The 24160-nt window shown below is 42.8% G+C and overlaps 1 protein-coding gene and 1 long non-coding RNA gene across 2 annotated transcripts in view; one reads left to right on the top strand and one right to left on the bottom strand.

The window, feature by feature from the left end:
• BPGM (bisphosphoglycerate mutase) overlaps positions 1 to 12719 on the bottom strand; it is a 28357-nt gene extending 15638 nt beyond the window's left edge. Inside the window, exon 1 of the mRNA XM_047850414.1 lies at positions 12610 to 12719. The gene's annotated coding sequence lies outside the window, so the exon portion shown is untranslated. The remainder of the gene's footprint in view (positions 1 to 12609) is intronic.
• A 245-nt stretch (positions 12720 to 12964) lies between these two features.
• Positions 12965 to 24160, top strand: part of LOC125156493 (uncharacterized) — a 62683-nt gene continuing 51487 nt past the window's right edge. Inside the window, exon 1 of the long non-coding RNA XR_007148627.1 lies at positions 12965 to 13102. This is a non-coding gene — a long non-coding RNA (uncharacterized LOC125156493). The remainder of the gene's footprint in view (positions 13103 to 24160) is intronic.

Raw genomic sequence — 24160 nt, 5'->3', positions numbered from 1 at the left:
TAAAAATGATATGAACATCGGGGCCTGGTCTCCTGCCGTTCTTGCAACTTCCATGAAATGGGAGATTTTCTGGCCCACTTAATCCGTGATTCACCCACAGTTACATAACAGTCAGTGACAAAGTTAACTGGAATCTAGGTATCTAGTTTCTTCCTTTCTTTAGTAATTTCCAGAGATTCTGAAGGGGAAAAAAAACCCTTTAAAACAAGGCTTCATCTCACTGCAGGAGAAGGTAAACTGATGGGGCCCTGAGGGAAGAAGCAGATTGAGGTAATCTGCAAGTAGCTGAAAGACCAGGGTCGTCAGGTTTATGACACCCCTTTCTGGTCAAGCATCAGGTTTGAAGCTTTAGTGCATGTGAAACAGGAAGCATCTGGAAGAGACTGGGCTCGGGCGAAGGTACATCAGACAGCTGAGAATTTCTGGAGGAAGAGGGATGATTCTACCCTCAGCCCAGAGGGGCATGAGGTTGGCGGAAGAACAGAGAATGGGATGACACACATCTGGGCAGTGTTTTGCTGTGTGATCACTGGTGCCCAGAAGCAGAATAATCACGAAGCTAATGAGCTCAAATTTCAGGATCTTTCACTTGAACAAACCCCGTCTAAGGCACGGGGAGAGACCAAATAATGAATGTGTGGGCGTGTGTGTATGTGTGTGTGTTTACTTTGCAAAAGAAAGACATTTTTATATTGTTTCTTCAAAGAGCCCCAATTCACCAAGTACTAGAAACTTCTGTCAGATCAAAAACTAGACCCACCCTCCTGTAACATTTATTGTTTTGTTTTTTGATGCTGGTAGAGAAGGGAATGGAGAAAAGAGAGGCTATCAAGTGTTCCTCCACCCCAACCCTCACTTTGTCGTGTCAAGCAAGAAGCCTCCTTATGCTAATAAAGTTGTTTTCCCTTTAAATGAATAAGGGTATGATGGGGTGCCTGGGAGGCTCAATCAGTTGAGCCTCTGACTCTTGATTTCGGCTCAGGTCATGATCCCAGGGTCACAGGATTGAGCCCTGCATCAAGCCCCACATTGGGCTCTGTGCTGAGTGTGGAGCCTGCTTAAGATTCTCTCTCCTTCCCTCTCTCTCTCTCCCCCTCTGCTCCTCTACCCTGTTCATGCTCTCTCTCTCCCTCTGCCCTTCTCCCCTGCTCATACTCTCTCTCTCTCTCCCTCCCTCCCTCCCTCTAAAATATATATTTTAAAAAAGGGTAGGATGGACAAATTCTGCAGCCAAAAGCACTTCTCCACTGCCTTTGATTATGAACTATACCAAGAGAACAAAAAATATATATGGCAATAACATCATGAACATTCAGGCACTTAACACCAAGCTTGCAGTATTTTAATCTGCTATATTTGCTTACTCTGTTTAAGAAATAAAACAATTTCTGTTCCCCCCACCCCCAATACATATATATATGTATATATAGAGAGAGAGAGAGAGAAAGAGAGAGAGAGAGAGAGAGAGAGAGAGCAGAGAAACAGTACCACAGCCACAAAGACTACACCCCTCCCTCCCTCTGGTGTACAGGGGTGAACATAGGACAAAGTACAGATTAGTGCATCTATCTTGGGTAAATAAAGTCACTTCCTTCTTTCCTCCTTGCTGCTATCAACTGACTTCCCATTTAATTAACTACTGAATATTTACAGGGGATCTGCTGAGGTTTAAAGTTTAAGATTTTAATCATCATGGGAGCTGGTATACCAAGTGTTTACCAACAAACACACAAACACACACACTGAGCCACAGGCATGATGGGAACCATGGAAAACTGTAGAGAGCATATGTGCTTCTCTGATGGACGTGGCTCTTGTGCAGATGGACAGAGCTTTTGTATAACTTGGTCTCACTGAACTAAGGGTCCCATTCTTACAACCTTTCTGGAGAATACACAGAAGAAGGGACTCCTCAAAGCAAACACTGGAGAGACTGCAATACTTCGAGTCAGACCACAGAGAACCTAGGGACTCAGTTTTGTCTTTAGGGTAAATAAATGTCTTCTTTAAAAAACATAAAAATGGTCATTTCAGGGGGTGCCTGGGTGGCTCAGTCAGTGAAGTGTCTGACTTCGGCTCAGGTCATGATCTCACGGCTCATGAGTTCAAGCCCCACGTCAGGCTCTATGCTGACAGCTCGGAGCCTGGAGCCTGTTTCGGATTCTGTGTCTCCCCCTTTCTCTCTCCTCCTCCCCTTATAGCACTCTGTCTGTCTCTCTCTCTCTCAAAAATAAACATTAAAAAAATTTTTTTTAAATGGTCATTTCAGCTCCTAAAAGTTCATATAAAAATAAAAGGAGTAGCTACTACTTGGCTGCTCCATGTCTCTGTGGGGTTCCTGGATCTTCCAATTTTCAAAAACACCAGAAATGTACATTAAAGACAACTGTAGTGAGAAAGAGAGAGAGTGGGGGGGGGGGGTTGTGAGCAGGGGAGGGACAGAGGGGGAGAGGGGGACAGGGGGAGAGGGAGAGAGAGAGGGGCAGCGGGGGAAGAATCTTAAGCAGGCTCCACACTCAGTGCAGAGCCTGACACAGAGTTCAATCCCACAACCCTGGGATCATGACCTGAGCCAAAATCAAGAGTCGAACACCCAACCAACTGAGTCACCCAGGTGCCCCAGAAATGCGCAGTTTTGTGTGAAATCTGATATTAATAGTGGTGACTAATTTAAATACATTTTAAAAACATGAACTAAGTGAAATGTGTCTGGAGGCCAGTTTGAGTCTGCTAACATATGTACCATGACTTACAGGGAAATCTCCAGGCCACAGATGAATGAAGAGGCCACCATACCCCAGGAGAAGGTCAGTCCCCCAGCCTCCAGGCTCCAATCCCAGCTTTCCTCTGCTTTGTCCAACACCCTCTAACTCCCACATGTGCTAGGCTCCTTGTCCCTGACCCTTCTTCACCAAAGCCTGGGCCAGTGCCCTGAAGAGCCTCAGCTCTGTAATCAAACTTCCACTCAACTTTGGACTCTTCCTGGAATGCTTCGGCCAGCTCTGAGCTTTAACCATGCTGAAAATGAACTGAAAGCAAAACTACCTCTTCCAGGTGTCTGCTTCTCCCTTGACTCGGGGCTGTTTGGGCCTAAAGCCCTGGGGCACGGGTTGGTGACGGGCAGGGTCCTGCGCCCTTTCAATCCGGACCAAATGCCTCCATGCCCACCATCTTTTGGGGAGGGGAGAAGCTTTGACTTTGAGAGTCTTGATATATTCAGATGTAGCTCTCTTGCCTTCATTTATTAACTGCAAACTTCCTGAAAAGTGAGCACCCTATTTAAAATCCTCAATCACTTCCCGTTGGTCTTAGGATAAAGTCCAAAATCCTGAACATGACTTGCAAGGCTTTGGTTTTCTCTTATTTCCTTGAGCATCCCATGTTCTTTCTTGCTTCAGGACCCCTGCACACACTGTACCCTACCCAGAACCCTCGCCCTGCATCCCCTCCCCTCCACTGCCACTTTGGTCCCACCCAGCTTGAGGTAACCTCTAGTTACCCTTTAGATCAGCTATGTCAATCACAATATGCTGCAAGCCACATATATAATTTTAGATTTCTTAAAATTCATATTAAAAAGGGAAAAGAAATAAATGCAATTAATTTTAATAATATACCTTATTGAGGGGCACCCGAGTGGCTCAGTCGGTTGAGCGCCCAACTCTTGGTTTTGGCTTAGGTCATGATCTCACAGTTTTGTGGGTTCAAGCCCCTCATCAGGCTCTGTGCTGACAGTGCAGAGCCTATTTGGGATTCTCTCTCCTCCCCTCTCTCTGCCCCTCCCCGACTCATGCTGTCTCTTCTTCCTTGAAACAAATAAACTCAAAAAAATAATATATTTTATTTAACCTTATAGAATCAAAATACTATTCCAACACACAATCTATATAAAAGTATTAATGGGGTATTTTACATTCTTTTTTTTTCATAGTAGGTCTTTGAAACCTGATATGTATTTATACTTACAGCACGTCTCAATTTGGACCAGCCACATTTCAAAGGCTCAAGAGCCACATGTGACCAGTGGCTACCAAACGGATCAGAACAGCTTTAGAGCTTAAAGGTTATTTCCTCTAGGCCAATCATTCTCAAACTTGAATGTACATGAGAATCACCAAGAGAAGTGGTTAAAACAGAGTGCTGGGCCTCACTTCCAAGGCCTGACTGACCACATCTGGGTGGGCCTGAGAATCTGTATTTCTAACAAGTTCCCACATGATGCTGACATCCTGCCAGTTTGAGGACCATGCTTTGAGAACCTCTGCTCTAGGCAGACTTCTCTACCCTTCCCTTTCACCCATTGGGAAGTGGACAGTCCTGCTTGGAAAACACTCGTGAAGCACCCTGCTCTACAACACTGCATACAGCTGTGATGGGTCACTTGTGACAGATTACTTGTCCGGCATCTGGGTGCCCTATTAGACTGTGAACTGTATCACGGCAGGTGCTACTTGCCCTATCTCTGGAATCTAGCATGGCACTTGACATACGACACACACAAGGTACTTAGTAAGGAGCTGTGTTGATTGACTTGAAGTCAGTTTGACAGGGGTGATTACATTGTGCTTAATGAGCCTAAGGCCTGACCGTTTTAGCGGTAACTTCCAAAGTAAAAACCACTCAGTTGGCAGGCCCGAGGGGTTAGGAAGCCTTAATTCAAGAATCACAGTGTATTTAGTGGCAAAGCCAGAGCCGATAACCATCATCCATTACACTTCTGGGTCCTTGACAGTTGAATATATTCATGAATGGTCATAATCTCCAGAAAGAAGAGACTCCTACTGACCATATTATACCATCTGGTAAGTAACTGGAATTCAAATAAAAACTTGAAAAAAAAAACCACAACAACAACAAGCAACCAACCAACAAACAACTAAGTGGCAAATTGGAACGACAATCCACGCCTTCTGCCTCCAATGCCTGTGCTCCTTCTTCTCACCAGGAGAGACTTCAGGGTCTGGGTTTTTTGAGTATCTAGGCTCCACTTGGCTTCACTTCACAGGAGCATCTCCAGTCACAACTTGTCCGTCCAAACCCAGGCAGTCATTTCATAAAATGCATACAAACAAGGGGAGTATAAAGGAGGGCTCAGCTTATGACTGCTCGAGAAAAACCTCAAGGTACAAAGTCAAGTGGGCAATTTAGAGGGGTGCCGTACTATGAATATATACTCCCCACTCTCAAATGAAAAATTATTATTATTTTTTAAATTAAGCTTTGTTTTTTGTGTTGTGTTTGGTAAAGCTAACCACTCTGGAGTTGGTTCTGAAGGTTCCTTATGTATCCCTTGGCAAGGGTTACCAGCACCTGAATTAAGCACCAATTTTAGTCAATGATTTACTTCATTCCAAAAAGGGCCACACAGGTCACTGAATTAGCATATCCCAGGGTTTCTTCCTTTTTATTTTTATTGTTTTTTTTAACATTTATTTATTATTGAGAGACAGAGCGTGAGCAGGGGAGGACTAGAGAGAGGGGGAGACACAGAATCTGAAGCAGGTCCCAGGCTCTGAGCTCTCAGCACAGAGCCCGACGCGGGGCTCGAACCCACAAACTGCAAGATCATGACCTGAGCCGAAGTCAGTCGCTTAACCAACTGAGCCACCCAGGCATCCCTCTTCCTTTTTAAAGTATGGTAAAGCTGAAAGAAAAAACTTACTAAACAAATAGATCTTTTATATGCTTCTATGTCTCCCCTTCTCACCCCTTCCTATTCACTGTTTCCCCGCCTTCTGGCCAGTACTTATTTAGTTCTCGGACACCTAACCTGTGCCTTGACCACTCGACTGAACTGGTCTCTCAAAAAACTGCTAACTAGTCATTTCTTACTAAGTGAAACCATCTTCTCGCAGGACTCACACCACTTTGGTCCCTCTGAAACTGACTACTTCAATCAAGGGGGTACAATTATTCTAAGATTTCGGGGCTGCATTTCTCTCAGCTCTTCTATTGTTATATCCTTGTCTCGAGTCGCTGTATTTTCCTACCCACCATTAATAGTACCGTGATGATGAAGACAGCATGCGGTATCACAGCAGCTAATATTCATAGAGGGCTCACCATGTGATTTGGGACTATTTGAATCCTCAACCACCATTCTATGGAGAAGATTCTAGGACTACTCCCATTTTGCAGATGCAGAAACTTAGGAGGAAAGGTCAACTTGCCCAAAGTGACACAGATTGTAAATGGCAGAGCTGGCAATCAGTCTCAGGCAGGCTGGACCCCAATGCCTATCTTTACGCCTAGAACCACTCTGCTACACTGCCATGCTGACATCCGAGGCTCTCCTCAGTCCTTGGAAACCCAACTTTTCTCACTACTTTAATCACATTAAAATGGATGATTTACAAATTGACAGCCCCAAATATTCATCAGTCTCCCCAGTCTGGTCAATTAATTCATTCTTTAAACATGTGTTGCAACCACCACCTGAGCATGACATAATGCTAGGACTATGAGGAGTACAGGATCCAACACAGATTATGTCTTCAAGGAACTGATGGGGAAAAAGGATGTGTGTGTGTGTGTGTACCACTAAGGCACAAAGTCATCCACACCATGAGAAAGCCATTCATAAGGGAGATAAAAAAAGGAAAGATTATTTCTGAGTAAGGCTCATGGACATGGCACTATTGACCCTGGATTTGGAAAGATGTTCAAGACTCAGACTTATAAAACAAGGAAAAGGAACTCGAGCCTAAGGGAATAATGAGTAGAAGCAAGGGAACGGGTGCATATGGAGAATGGTGAGCCATTCAAACCGGATGGAGTATAGATAGTGTGACCACATTTCCTGCTTTGCCTAGAACAGTCTTGCTTTAGGCCTGTTTCCCCCACGTAATCATTATAGGGCCCCTTTCACACTTGAGTGTCCCATTTGGAAGATTTTATGATCTCTATCCTAAGTATAGGGTCTAACAAGGAAGTAGGAGGAGATTAGCCTAGAAAGATAAGACTGAATAGTGGCCCCAGAAAGGTCTTGTGCAAAGAAGATAGGTTCTTCCATAAGTATTGGGACATCACTAAAATAAGTATGTGTATTTTAGGAGGATCAGGCAGCACTTACAAACACAGAATGAGATGGGAAAAACCACTGATAGGAAAACTTGAGAGGCTTTTGCAATGATTCTGGTAATGTAGATAATGGAGACCTGGACCAGGATAATGGCTGTTGAGATGCGATGAAGGAGATGAACGTGAAAGACAGTACAGCTTAGCTGAGGTGTTGGCAACTTTTTTTGTAAAAGGCCAAATAGTAAACATTTTAGGCTCCGTGGGCTATCTGGCTTCTGTTGCAGTTACTCAGTTCTGCCACTGTAGCTGATAGCAGCCATAGACAGTTCATAAATGAATAAATGAAGCTTTATTCCAATAAAATTTTATGTGTGGACACTGAAATTAGAATTGTATATAATTCTCATCCATGTGAAATATTGTCATTGTTTGACTTATTTCAACCAGTAAATGAGGTAAAAACTATTCAGAGCTTGTGGGCTGTACAAAAACAGGGAGTAGACCAGAAGGCCTTAGTTTGCCAATCCCTGGCCTAGCTGGATATCATATTCAGATCTACTAATCATATCAGCATTTTGAACCTTTAAGCATCCTGTCATGGGATAATCTCAGAATTATTAAATCACCTGATTTTATTCTTGGCCAGAACTGCAAGTACCTTGAGGAATGAAATCCCATTCATAATTGTTTTTATTCCTCACAGAAGACAATACTGAACTCATTTAAATCAGTCTGAGGAGCTTACTTTTGCTTAATTCACCTAATTCATAACGGGTCCAAGGTAAAGTTAGAGAGAAGATGTATTCATGGTATTAAGCAACTTCAGAAATAGGTCATTTTGACATGCTTTACTTTTCTTAGACTATCGTCTTCATAAATTGCCACAGTGTCTCACACTTCAGGTGAATGTACACTTGCTCGGGAATACAAGCTTAGCAATTGGCCCAGCAGTAAATCGACAGGTGATTCAAAGGAAACACGCTATGCAGGTGACATCTTTTCAAAGACTTTTCACTACGTGTAGGCACAGAAATTCCACCTAAATCGCTTGTAGAGCCAAAAAAATATTCTTTCCATAAATGCCACCATAAAATTGAAGTTATGTTATTTATTTTCAAATGTTTATTTTTTTTTTAAGGGAGAAACAGAGAGAGACAGAGAGACAGAGAGAGGGGGAGACACGGGATCTGAAGCAGGCTCCAGGCTCTGAGCTGCCAGCACAGAGCCTGCTGCGGGGCTTGAACCCACAAACCGTGAGATCATGACCTGAGCTGAAGTCAGATGCTTAACCAGCTGAGCCCCTATTTATTTATTTTTTTAGACTCAGCATCCTTTCAGCAAGGCAAGCCTGGAGAGAGCAGGCAGGTAGGGGACTGGTGCAAACACATGGCCCTGCATTTACTGAGGTTACTACTACAATATTTCCAGGACCTCTAGGTAGTTTCAACAAATGCAGCACAACAATCTTGCGGCTGCCTCCTACTCCTGCCTTTCATTAACGCGTATAATTTCACTCACCTCCCCCGCCAACCCCAATAACTGACGCTCGTTCCGTCTTCCAAACTAATGCTCCTGAGACGTTGCTGCCTCCCTTCCTCAGGTGTTTGAAAAGTAATGATGTCTAATACTCTAGCATAACAACTCATGAATGGGTGGGGACAATTACAGGCTAAAGACCAGTCTAAAAACTTAGTTTGTTTTCTGCTTCCAAAAACTGAGGAAGAAATGTGATCAGTGATATCATATTGAGGTAACATAAAAATAATGGATACAGAAGGGCACCTGGGTGGCTCAGTCAGTTAAGTGTCTGATTTTGGCTCAGGTCATGATCTCACAGTTCGTGAGGTTGAGCCCTGCGTAGGGCTCTGTACTGACAGTACGGAGCCTGCTTGGGATTCTCTCCTTTCCTCTCTCTCTACCCCTCCCTGACTCCTTCTCTCTTGCTCTTTCTCTCAAAATAAATAAACTTAAAAAAAAGGGATACAGAGTCAGGGTTGCTTTGATCAAAAGATTACCCTTAATTATTAGCTCTTCAAATGCTACCCTCAACCACTCTGATGTTTTTCCTAGTCCAAAACCTCATTGCACAGCTTTGAACAACTCTTAACCTAACTCTGTAGGAATCCAACTCTACAGAACATAGGCTGGCTGTATTTGAGGACAGAAAAAAAAAGAGGTTTTTTTTCTGCCATGTTTCTAATAAATTAAAAAGGAACTGTTCTTAAGGGAAATGAAATCCAGAGCTCAGTTCTCGGAGTCTTAACAAAGTGTTCTTCCCCCCAAATCAAGCTCAATATTAAAAGTTCAAACATGTACCTGAAAGTACCTTGTTTTCCACTACCTATTACTTTCCCTAAAGCTTTGCCTCTCTACCAGGAGCAAATGCTATCACTTCCAGGTGTTTTGCAGGCATTACGACCCTGTCATTCTCCAGCTTTATATCTACCAGCAGCCCCCACTGATCACTTGGTACATGCAAAGCAAACCACAGCAGGGAGACCCCTATTCACAGGGAAGACATCTACATCCGTAATGAGATGAGTGTTTGCCTGAGGCACGTTGCTTGTTCCGGCCTGCATGGCATCACTGATGAGCAAAACACCCACTCATGACACCTCCTTCCTAACTTTGGTTACTTATTCCCCCAGGATAGTAGCTTTTGTCAACACAAGCTATTTCCACCAAATCCCAGAAGTTTGAAGTCAAGAAACCTGGACATTAGTCCCAGCTCTGCTACTTACTGACAGCGTGATATTGACCAAGTTATTCAAATTTTCTGGACCTCAGGCTCCTTATCCATAAAGATAAGGATAACCGCTGTTCTCAAGGGCTATGAGTGAGACTAAATGAAATTACAGTGAAGCACTCCTGCCGAAGTGAAAAGTATTCTGGGTTGAATGCAGCAGACTTTGACGAACCAAGCCTGGCACAGACCTCAGGCTCCTGAAAGTGATCCTCCTTGCTGAGGTATGCGCAGAAGTAAATGCTGGGAATAAAGTTAAATGAGGGGCACCTGAGTGGTTCAGTCGGTTAAATGCCTGACTTTGGCTCAGGTCACGATCTTGCAGTCTGTGAGTTCGAGCCCCGCTTTGAGCTCTGTGCTGACAGCTCAGAGCCTACACAGCCTGCTTCAGATTCTGTGTCTCCCTCTCTCTATACTCCCCCCCCCCACCTCATGCTCTCTCTCTCTCTCAAAAAAAATAAACATTAAAAAAATAATAACTTTGGGGCGCCTGTGTGGCGCAGTCGGTTAAGCGTCCCACTTCAGCCAGGTCACGATCTCGCGGTCCGGGAGTTCGAGCCCCGCGTCAGGCTCTGGGCTGATGGCTCAGAGCCTGGAGCCTGTTTCCGATTCTGTGTCTCCCTCTGTCTCTCTGCCCCTCCCCCGTTCATGCTCTGTCTCTCTCTGTCCCAAAAATAAATAAACGTTGAAAAAATTAAAATAAATAAATAAAATAAAAAAAAATAAAAAAATAACTTTAAAAAATAATTAAAAAAAGTAAAGTGAGGGCGGGGGTAAAGAGAAAAGGTTAAATTAGGTAGTGGAAGGAGAAATACAATCAAATGTTGTGTGCGTTGGGGGTGTGGGGAGTAGATGTTAAGATACAGCTCTAGAAACATACAAAATATTAAGCAGTATTCTACAATCCAAATGCCTTGGTCAAGTTTATGTTTTATAAAGTATATTTTTTTCAATATTTGTGGCCAAATTTCAGTGCAAGAGTATTACCATTAAGTAATACTTGTAGTCTTATTTTTCCACGTAAACATCCTCTCACAACCAGACTTCATTCCAAGGATGTTCAAGAGACCTGTTGGTTCAAATATTTGTGTATCCTCTGTTCTCTGAGCACCAGGCCCACAGAAATGAAGGCACAGCTGAATTTAGATGTACCAGTCATTACTTGAAATGAAATGTGCCACTTAATTTCAACCAACCGTAGAAGGCAAAAGAGGAAGAGAGACTGGAAGATCTGCCCAAACACTAACAGTGGTTACCTCTGAGCGACGGAATAAAGGATGACATTTTCTGCCACATTACGCCCTGTACAATGGTCATTCTGTACACTGACCAAATTTTCTACAATGATCCATTTGGTTTGGTTTAAACGGGGGCACAAAAGAGTAAGCACCACCCTTTGTAGATGGGAACTTTTATTTGCCAACAGATCGGCCCAGAATTTACTGCTATGAGCTTTTTTGCTTATGTACTCGTGGTGGAAAACGTCTCATCACCTTTAGTTTAAAACCGGCTTTTAACACAGGCATGGCCCTCGGAAATAATCCACTGCACCATCCGCTTTTTAAAGATGCAAAAAACTAAGTCAGAGGGTTGAAATGATTTGTTTAAGATTACACAAATAGCAACAGCTTCATGACTAAACCCTAGGTGTCCTGACTTCCAGCTCAGAGCTCCTTCCATTACACCATATGTTTGAATTACACTTCTCTAAAGTCCACCAACATGGGGATTAGGGAGTGCACTTGTGATGAGCACAGGGTGATGTATGGAAGTGTTGAATCACTGCGTTGTTCACCTGAAGCTAATATAACACTCTATGTTAACTAACTAGGATTAAAAATTAAAACTTAAAATAAAAGAAAGTCCACCACATTCGAGGGGCATCTGTGGTGTGTCGAGATGGTACAGGAATACAAAGATGGATAAAACCTAGTCCCTGTCCTCAGGGGAGAGAGGTTTAGAACAAAGTACAAACTGACATGTGTTCTGCTCTCATCACAGAAAACTGTAGCAGCTGCTGGTGAAAGACAGCATTTGATTCTTTTCTCGAAAAGTCTACATTCGGTCAACATTCTGGTACCACTCACGGGCTGTAAATCCTCCATAATTTGGAAGGGAGGCAGTAGGGGAAGAGGGTTATAATAAGTTAGCAAACAACCAATTATCCTTTAACTTTACTTTTTCAGAGTAACTGTGAACTTTACTTCCATCATGCATTTCTGTTGCCCTTCTCGAGTAATGCAGCCCCCGTCCCTTTGGAAGGAGGAGAAATAAACTTACTTTTTTTTTTTTTTTTTTAATTTTTAGTGATTCTAAGAACCTGTGATTTAGCTCGATTTGAGAGCTACATGAAACCATCGCAGATATTCACCTCTTTCTCCTTCCCTGCCATTCAGTTTTTTTCTCTCTACTTAGACGTTTAGGGCCAGGTCTGCCATCGTCCTAGTGGCATGGCTCTGAAAACACCCGAGCTTGCTTCCAGGACCCCTACTAGTGAAGGGGCTCTGCCACACTGTGCCTCAAACGTCTAGGAGCGAGGAGTTCATCACTCCCTCCAACTCCTGTTTATTCTTGCCGTCAAGACACCACTGGCAACGCGGAGTCCTCCTTTCAGCTGACAGATCTGACTCCCAGAGGGGCACATTCTGCGAAAGGAACAGCTGAGAGGGACCTTGGGGAGTAAGTGAGGGTGGGAGCTCAAGGGGCGGACGAGCGAGCTCCAGATCCTCTCCAAAGACGGAATCCGGGGAGTAAAGAATTGGCCTTCCTGCGCTCAAATTAAAACACCACATCACTGAAAAACGTTAAGGTTCGCAACAGCAAAATTCGAAAACAAAACCACTCACCTGCAAAGAGGCCACCAGCAGCAGCAGCCACCGCTCCTCAGAACCGCCAAGCAGCCAGCTCCTCCTACAACTCATCACTGCCCGCCGGCATCGACGCTCTTTTCTAGCTCTGGAGCCAGAAGGGGCAGGTCCTAGCGCTCTGCCTATTGGAGAGTCGAGCTGTCACTCATTTGAGGCCTCGCCCCACTCCCGGGATCAGGTCCGGGTCTTTTCCGCTTCCCAAAGCCCTGGGGTAGAAGGCGAGGCTTTGATTGGCTCTCTGCGGAGACGAGCATACTCGCAGACCAGTAAAGACCTGACTTCGACGCCGGGGGGCGGGCCTGGGCCTGGGGAAGTAGAAAAAAACAAAGCCGGGAGCATCGCAGCGGCGATAGAAAACCTTTGGGCTTGGGTAGCGTTTAAACCCTTGAGGTGCTGCTGGAAAGCGATTCGGGTCACAAATGAACTATCTGCCAACGTAGAGAAGTGTCCGCGGAATCCTGGAAGTGATGAGGTGATACCTTCTTTTGCTCATGGGAAATTTTCATCCTGGGGATGAAGGTGGGAGTCCTCGCAGGCGAAAAGCTCCTGCTTTCCTCAGTGGTTGTCAGACTTACATCGTGATTAAAGCAAAAGCCTTTAAAGTGCCCGATATATGAGCAGTAACTCATGCCCCTTTCTCTTAGTACGTTCATAGGGACTCCCTTTGGGCAATTCCCCGACACTATTTTGGTTGGGGAAGAAAAGTGATAAGAGGGATGCATGAAAAAAGCTAGAACAGTTGAAGGAAGGATGGAATGGAAAGAGGAGGAGAATTATAGATTGGGAGGCCACAGTGACTGAACAGGAAAACCCCATGAAAATACCCAAAGCTCGGCACGAGGCCCTGTAAGCATCTGAGTAGCTTTGAACTACCACACTTCTTTGAAGCGAGTGTCAGAACTTTTGGGTGGACAAGAAAGATAAGGAATGATAGGTTTGCCTGACCACCTGGGAAATTGTCCTTCTTGATTTCTAGAAGCTGCCCTACCTACTGTTTAGTGTCCTCTTTTGTTTTTTTCCTATTTCATCCTCGTGACAAGTTCAGTAGGTTTGTGACCACCAGGCATAAACATAAGCCTAAATTAAACATCATTTGGAAAAGATCATCCTTCCACATTTTAAACTCTGTGACACACTATGTACTGAACTCCTTCCCACCCAAGTGTTTGTAGTTAGCTCAGCATAGCATTTCCCTGTCTTTGAATGTGACAGTTCCTCCTGGAATCTCAAAGACAAGAGCTTTACTTCTGGGAGAGCACACGTCCAAGGCCTGACGGGTCCCAGCAGGTGATAGGTCCCACCTAGCGATAGTTAGAATTCACCTTGCACGAGATTGACGAGAGTCAGGTCAGAGCAACTGGAGGAGGCAGCGTCCAGTGTTCACACCCAGGAATGCAGCTTCTAAATCCTATACTCGTACTCACTTGTTTTTCCTCTTCTCCATGCCAGATGGGGGCAAAGTGAGGAAAAAGCTTTTCTTTTTTTTTAATTTTTTTTCAATGTTTATTTATTTTTGGGACAGAGAGAGACAGAGCATGAACGGGGGAGGGGCAGAGAGAGAGGGAGACACAGAATCGGAAACAGACTCCAGGCTCTGAGCCATCAGCCCAGAGCCTGACGCGGGGCTCGAACTCCCGGACCGCGAGATCGTGACCTGGCTGAAGTGGGACGTTTAACCGACTGCGCCACCCAGGCGCCCCAGGAAAAAGCTTTTCTACTACAGGGTAGCATCGAAGCTCCCTACTCCGTGCCCCCCATCCCTACTCTGGAGTCTAAAGACGACCATTCACGTGTCAGACTCTTACAGCATTTGACATTTAGGGATCCTTACTTAGGACTTAAGGGCCCCTGCTCATTGGATTTGGTTTCACTGTTGTGGATACCCATGGAAGGCTAGCTGGGCACCTAGGACATGAACAATCCCAAACATCACTTGCATTTTAGAATCTCTTTGTACAGGTGAGAAATCGGAACTTTAAAAGGTTTAACGTTCACAATTATTACACCAGTTGGGGACAGAACCATGGCAAGGACCCAAGGTTGCCGATTCATAATTCTGAGAAAATGTTTCCTCTTCCACTGCTTTCCCCAAAAATAAACAATAGGTTTTTTTTTATTATTATTTTAATGTTTATTTACTTTTGAGATAAAGAGAGAGAGAGACAGAGGCGTGAGTGGGGGAGGGGCAGAGAGAGGGACGCACAGAATCTGAAGCAGGTTCCAGGCTCTGAGCTGTCAGCACAGAGAGCAACGCGGGGCTCAAATTCACAGACTGCAAGATCATGACCTGAGCTGAAGTGAGACACTTGACCGACGGAGCCACCCGGGGGCCCCAAAAGTTTGTTTTTTTTTTTTAATCAAGGTTACTGATGTTAAAATTAACTTCCATTAAGGCCAATCAGGAGAAATTTAATTCTGATACAGGCAAGCAGTTTAGCTATGGAAATAGTGTCACAGTTCACTGCTTTGTTTCCAGCAACTTTGGTGTAGTCCCACTTTCATCCAAACAAATGAAAATGCAGTAAATTGGGGCGCCTGGGTGGCTGAGTCGCTTGAGCATCCGACTTTGACTCAGGTCATGATCTCAGAATTCGTGGGTTCAAGCCCCGCATCGGGCTCTGTGCTGACAGCTCAGAGGCTGGAGCCTGCTTCAGATTCTGTGTCTCCCCCTCTCTCTGCCCCCTCCCCTCCTCGTGCGCATGCGTTCTCTCTCTCTCTCAAAAATAAATAAAACATTTAAAAAAGTTAAAAAAAAAAGAAAATGCCGTAAATTATCATAGCCGTGTTGTCTCTTTGTTTTTCTCTCTGTTACGTGTGTATATTGAAAAGTCGATGTTAACACGTGGTACTTTAAGGGTTAGTAGCAGATTGTCTTATTCAGAACCTGAATAAAATACTTTTATGATAGCATACATACCTGGCCAAAAGAATTTCACAGCTGTTTATATAGCCTTTGAGGTAGGGTCGAGCTGGTCCACCGAGCATCAAAACATCATCCATTGACTTAGGCTATTCTGCCTTTTTCTTCCCTGCAGAGCCATTGGCTCCCTCCTCCCCCCGCTTCTCACCAGCAAAGTCCAGAATTAACTGACCCTATATGCAATGTACAGGACTGTCTCCTTGTCTTCACAGTGTCAGGTCACATCCTGATCTGGTTGTTTGCTGCTGGTATCTAGTCCCCCACCACACCCTACCTTCTTCAGAGTCATATTAAAATCTGTCACGCACAATCTAGTATAGTCGGGTCAGGTTTGGCTCCCACCATCGCCCTAAGTATAGGACTCCTCTAACTGAAACCAAACGCTGGGAATGCTCTCATGGATCAGGCACGTAGACCCACAGAGAGGACATTAAAGCCATCTGCCCCTTCATTCACAAGTGAAAACGTAGAATCTGCTTCTCACAGAGTAGTGTGAAAAATAACAGAGGCCGTTTTGAAACAGTTTCACAATCTGTGAAGCACCTTACGTCAGCCATTTTATAGAACTGGGAACTTAGGCATGCTGCTTGACCTCAGCCTGTGTCTTTATCTGTGAAATAGGAATAAAACCAATGTGGCTAATGTGAAAATTCAATGAAAGAACACAGTGTGTACCTGGCACCTGGAAAGCATTCAGTAAGTGGTAGTTATTCTTAACAATTACGCTAATGATAAACGTCAAGTGTTCTAACTGCTTAGCAGTACTCGCATTTTAAGAATTCAAGAAAATGTGGGCCTTGTGCCTTCCTTCCCTTTCCTGCTCCCAAGCAGAGACCTGACCTCCTGCAGAGGATATAGGACGGGAGTCTCCCAGTATCTCACGGCCACCCGGAGAAGCGACTGTCAGGAAGTGAATGTGGAGAGGGTGCAGACCCATGGACAAGGCCAGGAGCCCCTGTATTGGGAGGTCTCAACTATGTGAAATTTCCCCATCCTAAGTCTCAACACTGAGCATCTATGGACAGGAAAAGAGCCAGGATGATTTTTTTTTTTAAATTTTCCACTCTCAGTTCTGGGCTGTGTAGGGACACCCAAAACTCAAGGAAGGGAGGGAGGGGCCTCATCCAAAAAATTTGCCCCATCCAAATTTTTTACCTCTCTATTGAGGAAAAGGGCACATTTCTTTAAAATGCTTATTTTTCGGGGCACCTGGGTGGCTCAGTCGTTAAGCGTCCGACTTCGGCTCAGGTCACGATCTCGCGGTCCGTGAGTTCGAGCCCCGCATCGGGGGCTCAGAGCCTGGAGCCTGTTTCAGATTCTGTGTCTCCCTCTCTCTCTGACCCTCCCCCACTCATGTTCTGTCTCTGTCCCAAAAATAAACAAACGTTAAAAAAAATTTAAAAAGCTTATTTTTCTATGGTGATGAACAAGGTAGTCACAGTTTCTGCCCAGTGGAGTTGTTTCCTAAATGCTGTATCATATTTACATATTGAAACACTATATTGAAAACTATTACATTTATTGTATAAGGTTTAGAAAAGAAAAAAATTAAAATATCCGTAATCTGGGGCGCCTGTCGGTTAAGCATCCGACTTTGGCTCAGGTCATGATCTCACGGTTCATGAGTTTGAGCCCCATGTGGGCTTTGTGTTGACAGCTTAGAGCCTAGAGCCTGTTTCAGATTCTGTGTCTCCCTCTCTTCTCTGCCCCTCCCCTGCTTGTGCTCTGTCTCTCTCCCTCTCAAAAATAAACATTAAAAAAATCAAAATACCCATAATCCAACCACTCAGAATTTATCATTGACAATTTTTATTTCCTTCTGGTTTTCCCTATAAATGAATTATTTAAAAAAAAACCCTGGAATCCTTAATGTATATACTATTTTACAGCAACATTTACTTAATTTATTATGAACATCTCCCCGTCATTTAAAATTCTTTTTCAGCACATAATTCTATCATGTGAATGTGCCTTCAAGAATTATGTCTCATAATTCAACCAGTCTGCTACTTCCAGACATTGTGGGTGTTTCAGTGTCTTGAAAAGATTCAGGGATTTAAATGGACTGCTTATTTCCCCCAGTGACAGGGTGCTCTGGAAATGTCTGTTGAACCAAAGGGACTGTCTGCTGGTCCCAGTTCTTTTTTGACAGGGCTGGTAAGGTGGCCAAGAAGTCTTTTCTCTGTGCCCTGGTATTGCAGGGCTGAGAGAGCAGAAGCCATTTAAGCCTAAAGCTCCCAGAGGGGTTGGCCTTTAAGCCCTGCTTGCCTCAGAGTTTCCTGAGGAAAAGGGAGTTTAGGTGACAGAAAATTGGGGGAGGGAATGGACAGGGGTCCGTTAATAGAACCTTACAAAACTCCTGGCATTTGTGTCTCCATTTTATAGATGAGGAAAGTAAGGCTCCGAGAATTTGTTCAAACCTGCGTAGCTAGTTAAGAGAACCAGAGCTTGACTCCTAGGCATGGTTCTAAAATTTTGACTCTTCCCACCATGCTGTCCACTGCTCCTAAAAGCTGATGGGTGGAACTTCATTTTTTTTTTTCCTGTGAGAAATTTGTTGTCAATCTTCTAGGATATATATTTATATCTATTCCGTAAAAAAAAAAACAAAAACAAAAAAAAACACCTCCTGACTTTCCAAGAATTCCTTCTGTCTATGGGTTTCCTGAATTGGCTCACTCTTTGCCAAAAGAACATATCTTCAGTTTTTGGTGAACAATCAGATGATGTAGCTTTTTTCCCCCTGTGTTGCTTATTTTCTTATAGAAGTGTCCTTACTATATACATTGGAAGGTGAGAGTCATAAAAGGAAGTTCTTATAAATCCTGCAGCAATTTAACAACATTATACACAGTTCCCTTAGCTTTTGGGATTTATAGTATACCTGTGTATATATGTGTGTGTGTATATGTATATGTATAATATGAAATGTGACTTAAAATACATATATAAAATATGAAGCACGTATATAGCAATGAGCCTATTTTTCTGGTTTGGCTCATAAATGGTTTCTGAAGGAAATTCTAAAAAAGGTTTTCCAGAATTATTTGGAGCCATGAAGCATTTTGAAATAGGTGTTTAACATCCCAATGTGATACTTTGAAGCCAGTAACATGTTATCTGGAGGTGTAGTTTCTAGAATGTGTTGCTAAAGTTTCTTTATATGATCTAATCAAAATCAGTTTTAATCAAGGGTACATGTTTTAAAATACCCTTTTTCCATCCTTCCACCACACACACACACACACACACACACACACTACCAATACCCTAACCCAAGCTACCATCACCTCCTGCCTGGATTTTCTCAGCAGACTCCTAACCAAATTTTCCTGAATCCACTGTTGCTCTCTTTTAGGAAGCCAAGGTGATATTGGTAGAGTATCTTTGGAGTCATATCACAACTAATCTCCCAGCCCCTCTAGCTTCAAACACTGCAGTGGTTTCCCATTATTCCTAATATTGGCCTTCCTTCTTCCTCTCCATAGCCACTAAGACTTTGTGCATGCATTTTCCCTCCCTAGAATGCTGTTTCCTCCCCAGTTAAAGTAATAGAACAATATTTCAAATTTCCTAATTCCCAGGCTGAATCTCTAATGCAAGTATATTACTGGGGACTAATAATTATCCAACAGGAAGAAAATATGACTTGGAGGTTCAAAAGAAGTGTAAGAGTGTGGGCTCTGGAAGCAGTCTGCCTGATTCTGTCCTGTGCTAACCATGTGCACTTGGACAACCTGTTTAGCATCCTTGCCTTATTTAAAGGTACCTACCTTATAAAGTTGTATTATTTAAATAAGTTAACATATGGAAGGAGGTCAATAAATTTTAGCTTTAAAAAGTCTCCACGGTAGATTAAGGGCCCAATATTATTTCTTATGTATAGAATAAAATCAACCTTGTTGATATTCTCTTTTCTTCTAGAGAAAAACTGATACAGTAGGCAACTGGGAGGCCCTCTTAGGGCAGGAGAAGGCTGGTCCTAGCAGATAAGGTTTCAGGGGCTGCACTACGTAGGGTAAGACATGTGATTACTTAGTGAAAACAAGTGCCAGGACACAGATGCTAGCGTGTTGAGAAAAAAATGAAGCCTAGGGGTTTAAAAAATACAGAGAGGAAAACACTAAAGAAATCTAAAATAGTTTTAAAAATCACAACAGCAAACAAAAGACAATCTATTTACAAATGAAATTATCATACGCTTCTAAACCAAGCCTTATTATGTAAAGTATCTTTTCCTTGCGTAATAAACATTTTTGAAGCTACCTGAGGTCCCAGAATTTTTTAACAGAATGTTCTCTGGTGGCTTTCAGGGCTGTCATTTCTGTAGCTCCTTCTAAGTTCTGTTTTGTAAGCTACTTTACTTACATGTCTGTGACTCCAACATGAGTGAGACTAAGCTCTTTATGTTCCCCATTTGAATCTTCACTACATACATGTAGAAGATTGCTTGGTTGGCTTCGTTTATCGTGAGTTTTCAAGTACAGAGTAATGAGAATAAGCAATTTGTTACCAGTCTTGCGACCATCAGCCAGTACCAACAACTGAGCATTGGTCTTTTTATGCCAGTTGAGTATCCTAGTCTCTGACATTATCTCTCAGGGGGATGTCAGATAAGAGAACTAGGTAGATCACCTGTGTGGTAAGCACAGAATGGAAAAGTTAGCAAAAAAAAAGGTTGCTCTGTAAACTAGGTATGGTGTATAAGGTGAGTAATGGCAAAGGCACCAATGCTGATGATTCTTGACGTGCTGAATGACGTGTTGAAACTCAGATTGTTGTGATCCATGATTACTCCGTGACAGCTGAAGCAGAGAACCTGCAATGCCACATGACCTACATTTCTTCACCTTTGGAACTTTAAGCAAGTATGTAAAGGCCAGGCATCTGTATCTTGCTAACACTTCCCTTGTGTTGAAAAGTATTTTTAAGACCAATAGGAAAAAAAAACCTATGTTCTCAGCTCCAAATCAAATCATATTAGGCAAAATATTAACAACAGACCAACTTTTAACAAAATATTGTGGAAAAAGTTACATTTTTTATCTCCAGAAAAGGGTAAATTCAGCAAATATGTATAACTCCTTATATTTTCAGGTATATAATATATAAATATATAATATGTATTCCTCTTTGCTTAAACTCCCATATTTTCTTATGCTTTATGGAGTCTCCACCTTCTCTAACAATGGAGAAGAAAGAAGAACAAAAAAGGAAAAGAAAAAATTAAAAAAACAAACAAACCAGTAACATCTTCAGAAATGCATAGGATCTGGTCTCAACCAGCAAATCAAACCCAAAAGTAACCAATCATTCATTGAATGTCTCCTCATGTTTAAGAAATTGTGTTAGGTTTTGAACGAAGTGAGTTAACAGTACATTTAGTGCCTACCTTGAACCGTGCTGGGAGCAAGAGATATAAATATAAGTGAAACATTTTCCTTGTCCCTAAGGAGTATGGTCTAAAAGGAAAGAGACCAACTCATGAATTGTTCATTATGGCCCAACAAATATAAGTGCAAGTGTAATTATTGAGGTGTTTTGATGGAAGTATTAAGTATGTAGGGAGGAGGGAGGCTCTGGGGGTGCAAAGAAGTTGGCAGCTGTCCTGAGTCCCTTGCAGTGTGTAATCATTCCTTAGCCTTTCTTGTCTTTCACGACCTTGGTATTTTCGAAGAGTACAGATTATTTTGTCAGATGTCTCTCAGTTTGAGTTCACCTGATATTTTCTCATGATTAAACTGAGGTTATGCACGTTAGGTGAGAATACCACGAAATACCGTGTTCTCCTTCCTGCATCATATCACAGAGTTCATGATACTGATGTGTCTCATCATTGGTGGTATAAACCTTCATCACTTGGTTAAGGTGGCTTCTGCCAGGTTTTTCCACTTAAAACTACTGAATCCCGCTTTGTGATTAATAAATATCTTGAGGCAGATATTTTGAAATGATGAAAACTTTATTTCTCCACAAACTTGACCCACTAATTTTACCATCTGGTGATGGAGTTTGTCTGCAGCCGTTATTATTGTGGTATTTCCTGATAATTTTATATTTTCCTCTTTCCTTTTACATTTATTTGTTCAAATTCTACCAAAGGAAAAGCTGTCGCATCTCCCCCACTTACTTAATTTTTAAAAAGTTTTTAATGTTTATTTTTGAGAGACAGAGACAGAGCTTGAGTGGGGGAGGGGCAGACAGAGAGGGAGACATAGTATGTGAAGCAGGCTCCAGGCTCTGAGCTGTCAGCACAGAGCCCGACGCCTGGCTCGAGCTCACAAACTGCGAGATCATGACCTGAGCCGAAGTCGGACACTTACCTGACTGAGCCACCCAGGCGCCCCTAATTAATTATTTTTATCTGTATGGACTCGTGGGTATCTATTATATTTATGGATTAGAATAAAACACTGTGATTATTTATTTTGCTGCTCAAATTTTTCCAGCTTTGGCACTTAAGAGCTAATTCAGGTTGGTCCCTAGTTCTGTTTTATTTTGGACCGTGTTTTTACTTTCTGGCACTGCAACATATTCCAGGTTCATCTTACGTATGATGTGCCCTGGCCCTGGAATCAACTGTTTCCCAAGGAAGAAACAGTTAGAGTGTAACAGTTGTGTTAGAGGCGTGTTTGGAAACCAAGATCTGAGCAAAAGATGTGAAATTGGCTAAAATTTCTGACAATTTCAAGTTGATGAGAATTTGGACTAATTAGAATTCATATGCTTATGAGAATTGGTACCATCAGTGTGGAAGACAATTTAGCATTAGCTAGTAAAGTTGTAGGTAGGTACATTCCATGCACCAGTAATTCCAGTGGAAAAACTCTTGCCTATGTGCGACAGGAGTTAGCGCAGCTTTGTTCAGAAAAGCACAAAACTGAAATGACCCAAATGCCCATCAGTAGGAGAAAAGATGAGTAAAATGTGGTATATTCATAAAATGGAATACTCTAAAGCGGTGGAAATGAGCTACAACTACACACGTCAGCAGGAATAAATCTCAGATACATAATATTGCACAAAAATGAAAGTGAAGTATGATTCCCTTCACTTGAAGTCCATCAACATGCAAAATAAAACAATGTGGATATTTGTAGGGATGCATAAACGATAAGATGGTAAAACTAGAAAGAAAAGGGAATGATAACTACAAAATCCAGGATAGTGGATTACAGGTAGGGGGTGGGATGCAGTAAGCTTAAGAGATAATGGCAGTATATTTCTTAAACAGAAAGGTGGGTAAATGGACTATAGGCAACCGTTTGTGTGTGTGTGTGTGTGTGTGTGTGTGTGTGTGTGTGTGTATTGTATAATGTAGTGAGGGGAAATTGGAGTTAGGGAAAGAAGAAAAAAGAAGAGAGGAAGCAAAGAAGGGATGGAAAGAGACCGGGAAAGATGAAGAAAAGGAAAGAAAAACAAAAAAGCATTCCTGTAATGGTGTCTTAAGATCTAGTTGGTGGTAGTTCAAATTCTGACACCAACTGTCTGTCTGGCTTTGGATGAATCACCACACTTCGAGCCTCAGTTTCCATACCAGTTAAACGGGAAAAATGTACTTTGTCCTGCAAACTTTCCCGTGTTATTTTGAGGATAAAATGAAATGTTTGTAACTGTAGAATAGTACTTGGAAAAAGTAATGAAGTGTTCTAAAATATGAAAGAAAAAGAAAATTCATACCTCAAATGATCTTGCTTCCTAATGCCAGAAGTTTAGTATACCTCACGTACAAGTTCATATTCAAGGGCTCTGGGTTTGCGTCCTGCGGACTCCTTGCTCAACCAACGTGAGGAGGAAAGCAGATACTGTGCATATGCCTTTCAAGAAGGTTGGTTTGCTCCGCCAAAATTCATAGCAGGGCAGTATAATCCGAGGTCTCAGGCTGCACAACTTATGAGCAGTGGTCCCTGGGGACGGGCAGTGTCGGTGTGCTGCCTGGTGCTCAGAGGAGATCACACATGTGAAGGGGCTTTTCCGAAAGAACACAATAGTAAGCGCTTTCAGGGCAGGGCTCCCGGGCCTCGCCATCTGCCAGGCTCTGGGCTTCGTCCTCTTCATGATCTCCTTTCATTCTCACAACAGCCCCGTGAGACACGTCATATTATCCCCATTTTACAGATGAGAATATAGGGCCCCAGAGAATTGAAGTAAATGACCCCAGGTCACCAAGTGAGTGACAGGAGCAGAGGTCCTCCTCATGGCTATCTGCAGCCATAGCCCCTACTCTGCATCTACCCCAAATGTCTTTTGACGGACTGAAATCTCACAGGTCTTAACTGCTCACAGGTATCGTCTGTAGGCTGATAGAGCTCCTCGTCACCAGCCAACTTCACACTTAAGTCAAGATATTGGCACACTTAAGTCAATATATATATATGTATATAAAATATATAAATATATATTTAATATATATAATGTATATTATACTATTATATATATATGTGTGTATATATATATATATATATATATATATATATATGCTAAATGGCTTGAATTATTTGTGCCAGAAAGGATCTTCCTACTGTAGTAGAATGGCCCCAAAGGGGAAATAAACCAACAGGAGACATCACCAACCATATCTAGATTAGAGACTCAGCCCCTATGCTTAAA

The sequence above is a fragment of the Prionailurus viverrinus genome, chromosome A2 (assembly GCF_022837055.1).
Source record: "Prionailurus viverrinus isolate Anna chromosome A2, UM_Priviv_1.0, whole genome shotgun sequence".
NCBI lineage: Eukaryota > Metazoa > Chordata > Mammalia > Carnivora > Felidae > Prionailurus > Prionailurus viverrinus.
This window is presented reverse-complemented; position numbering and strand designations above follow the sequence as displayed.